This window comes from Amblyomma mixtum, chromosome 1 (assembly GCF_055824585.1).
Source record: "Amblyomma mixtum isolate Tamu chromosome 1, ASM5582458v1, whole genome shotgun sequence".
NCBI lineage: Eukaryota > Metazoa > Arthropoda > Arachnida > Ixodida > Ixodidae > Amblyomma > Amblyomma mixtum.
The window spans coordinates 56,719,835-56,724,111 of record NC_143012.1 but is presented as its reverse complement, the minus strand read 5'-3'; the positions used below and the strand labels follow the sequence as shown (position 1 = coordinate 56,724,111).

The 4,277-nt window shown below is 42.3% G+C and overlaps 1 pseudogene; it reads right to left on the bottom strand.

The window, feature by feature from the left end:
* Nucleotides 1-2,525: 2,525 nt before the first annotated feature.
* On the bottom strand, nt 2,526-3,966 carry LOC149366356 (uncharacterized; annotated as a pseudogene).
* Nucleotides 3,967-4,277: the final 311 nt, after the last annotated feature.

The window sequence follows — 4,277 nt, the reverse complement described above, 5'->3', positions numbered from 1 at the left end:
ATCATCTGCATACATTATATATTTAGCGCTGTTGTCAATGTTCAAAATGTCGTTAATGTAGATGTTAAGCAGTGTAGGTCCAAGAATACTGCCTTGCGGCACGCCAGAATGAATGGATCTAAAGTGCGATGAAGAATTGTTAATTACAACCCGTTGCTGGCGGTGCTCTAAATATGTTATTAAAAGCTGAAGGAATGTGCCGCGAAATCCATAGTGCTCAAGCTTATGAAATAATATTTGGTGAGTTATGGAGTCGAATGCTTTGGAAAAATCCACGAAAACACCGAGAGTTAGTTCTTTTTCTTCAAATGACTCTAATATAATTTCCTTCATGATTAATAACGCTGTTTCCGTTAATTTTCCTTTGGCAAAACCAAACTGGGAAGGTGATATGACTTTGTGTTTGTTAATAAAGCTTGTAATGCGCACTTGTAAAAGCTTTTCAAAGCATTTCGAAAAAACTGGCAAGATCGATATAGGTCGGTAGTTGGAGAAATTATTAGCGTCTCCTCCTTTAAAAATGATGGTAATCTTGGCAATCTGCAGCTTTTTCGGGAAAGTTCCAGAGGAAAATGCCAAGTTTATTATGTGTTCTAATATTTGAACAAGTATGTGGGATGTATACTTCGCAGGAAGTATCTGGAGGTTGTCTGTGTCCTTACTTTTACTATTTTTAAGCGACTGTAAGACCGAAAGAACTTCGTTAGTTGTAACAGGGGTTAAAAACGGGGTTTCGCTGTCCTTTTGACTCAAGCTGCTGAGGTATTGGTTTGGTTGCGTGCTGTCTGCAATGGACACGAAGAAATCGTGAAAGAATCTGCTAGTTGAGAACCGGACAAGTGAGTGCCGTGACTATTTCATCTACTACAGTCTTCTCTTTTGATTTCAGCAAATTATTGAGTCGCCCCCAAACAATAACAGAGTGCTTCATTACATCGTCGTTAAATTGGTTACTCATGTAGTTTCTTTTGGTTTGCCGATTGATACTGTTGGCTTTATTTCTCGAAGCCTTAAACTTCTTCAGATCGTCAATATCTTTTGTTTTTAGAAAGCGTTTAAAAAGTATGTTTTTAATTCGTATCGCCTTTAGGCATTCCTTAGTTATCCACGGCTTACGTGCCTTCGAAGCTGACACTCTGGTTTTGTATGGAAAAGACTCACAATACAGCTGCTTATAGGTGGCAATAAAAATACCGTAAGCTTCATCAACATGGGTTTCCTCGTGGACGCTGCTCCAATTTACTTGCAACAGTTTATCGTAAAATGTTTGTAAGGTAGTCTCGTTTATGTCTTGAATACGCATAGCAAACCTTTTTGCAGGTTTGTTATGGGGGACTATGAGATTTGTAATTAAATAAATTGGCACGTGATCACTAAGATCAGCTGCCAGTGCATCGGATATTGACAATTCATCACATGCATTAGTAATGAAGGTGTCTAGTAACGCTGATACTTCGGGCGTAATGCGTGTTGGTTGATTTCTGATATTGAAAAATGCGTTGGTCTCTAGTATAGTGTAGAATTCTTGTTGAAGTGTTGACTTTTCAAGCAAGTTTATGTTCAAGTCCCTGCCTAATATGAGTGTGTATTTATGATCATTTACTCAGCTGAAGTACTCGTCTATAAAATGGAGAAATTTGTTACTGCTTCCGCCGGGTGGGCGGTATGTGACAGTAAAAAGCAAGGAATTAGATTTTAAGGTAAGAACCTCGTAGTCATCGGTTACCACACAGAAAGTGTCAAGTAATTCGCATTTTAAAAATGTTTTCGACAGCAACGCAACCCCCCCACCTCTTTTAGAGCTCCGGATAAGAAAAAATGTAGAGTATTCAGGTAGATTAAGAACAGCAGAGTGGCTATCGTACCATGTCTCAGTTATCATAACGTCAAACGTAAAGCTAAAGCTGGAAAGGAAGGCGCATATATCATCGCTTTTGTTTCGAGCTGATCGAGCATTCAGATGCAGAAACGAAATGTTACTGCTTTTTTACCTGATAACGGTTGCTCAGCTCGTCAGGTGTCAAGAAATCGTAACTTGAAGCCTTCACTGATGCCATGACCTCAGAGACACGATATGTAGCAATCTATTAACGGTACTGCGAAGAAGCCAAAAGATTTGAAAAAACGAAGTTTTGAAAAAATGCAAATGTAAACTGCAATGGGCATACTGATAGCATGGCACAGAAACAATTCTTGTGACTACGTCTGTGCAAAAGTTGTACACTTTACAGGGCAGGGCACAAAAGTCAGTAAATTTTAAATGTACATCGAGGAAAATGGCACTACAGGCACTCCTAGTACAGCCATTACACAGACATTTACAAACCTCATTAATGGCTAGTCTAGCATCGCAGGCAGAAACAAGGGTTGAGATGACGAAGCAGTAAACAGGTGTTTTAAATTTCAAAGTGTCAAAATCTTTATGCCGAAAAACACAAACAAGAGAAGTCATATTCACATGTTTCCAGTTGTTATACTTGTCAAGCAACGTTCTATTTTGGCAGTCCATGTGCTGATAAAAACACTTAAGCGACCTTCGCCAGGTCCGCCTCACAGTTAACATGCAGGATTGAAGAGTTGTCACTTTTGCGCATTAAAATCTTTCCTTGCGACACCCACACGTATTTCCAATTTTTCTCCTTTTTGAGCTTTCGAGCTTTACCCAGCAGCACCTTGTTCTCGACACACAAATGCTCATTTATGTACACGAGGTCGCTTGTGTCAAATCCCAGCCTATCTGCTTTCAGAGTTTTCTTCCGGGCAGCTGACAGCAACTATTTACGAGCAGTTCTTGAGAAGAACCTTACCACAATGTTAGGTTTCTCCTTATCTTTCGAAGGCACACGATGCACTACGTCAATGTCACCATCAGTGAGACTTGTGCCCAGACATTTTGCAATGTCCGCAGCGGCCTTGTCTAGTTCTTCATTATCTGCAACCGGAAGTCCTTGAATTTCAAGGTTCATGCTTCTACTATATTGTTTCAGCCCTATTATCTCCTTCCTTCCCTGTTTAAGTTCCTCCTCCAACTCTTCGTTTGCCACGCGACATTGCTCAGCTTCTGCCTTCACTCCAGCAAGTTCCTCCCTGTAACGCTCAATATCCCTCTTGAATTCTTCAAATCCATCATTCATAAACCCAATAGAGCTACGAATGCCACCGAGTTCAGTGTGGATTTCAGTACTTGAAGCATCAACCTTGGCTACATCTTTTTTATTTCTTTGGCGAATGCATCTAGCTTGACTACGAGTTCGGTAAGTACCTTCACAACTTCTTTGATAGTGCTAGGTTGCTTTTCCAGAGCCTTTGCAACATCCCCTAGGGCGCCCTGCTCAGTTCTCGGCATAGCCGGACGGCGAAGGCCAAGAACTAAAACAGCACACCGAAGAAAGTTCTACGACATCAAAAATGGACACTTGTGGCAGCAGCAGCGACGAGACAATCAGGGTTATGTCTAGGAAGCTTTATAAGAAAAATTTCAACCAACCTGAAATATTGCAGGAAGCTGATTAGGTCCAGTCCGTACGCCGTCGCCGCTGCTGCCAGAATGACCAAAATGCTCCGACGAATACACCGCCCCCCGAGGAAGTGATAATGGTTCGCTGATTTCTTTAAACTTGCATAGATGGCAGGCGCGTTAATTCAGTCAAGTCTGCGATGCGCTGATGATAGACGCCCGCTCCTCGACCAGGCAGCAACGCGGCCTTGGAAACTTGCAGTTCACTTGAGAAGCACGAGCCTCAGCCTGAAAAATTGCAGGAAGCTGATTAGCTCCAGTCCGTACGCCGTCGCCGCTGCTGCCAGAATGACCAAAATGCTCCGACGAATACACCGCCCCCCGAGGAAGTGATAATGGTTCGCTGATTTCTTTAAACTTGCATAGATGGCAGGCGCGTTGATTCAGTCAAGTCTGCGATGCGCTGATGATAGACGCCCGCTCCTCGACCAGGCAGCAACGCGGCCTTGGAAACTTGCAGTGCACTTGAGAAGCACGAGCCTCAGCCTGAAAAATTGCAGGAAGCTGATTAGGTCCAGTCCGTACGCCGTCGCCGCTGCTGCCGCATAACGTACTTGGCCGAAAAGTGATTTTAAAGAATTTATAATTCATCCTGATCAAATACAAATTAAACGGATTATACAGCCACTCTGAAGAGCGCAACATGAAAGCAAACAATGAGTCTTTGATATCACCAAGCTCCAGTTTCCTGAAATTTTTTTAAAATCTGTTGCCTAATTAAAGAGGAACGCCTCAGTATCATGTCAGGTATCCAATCGAG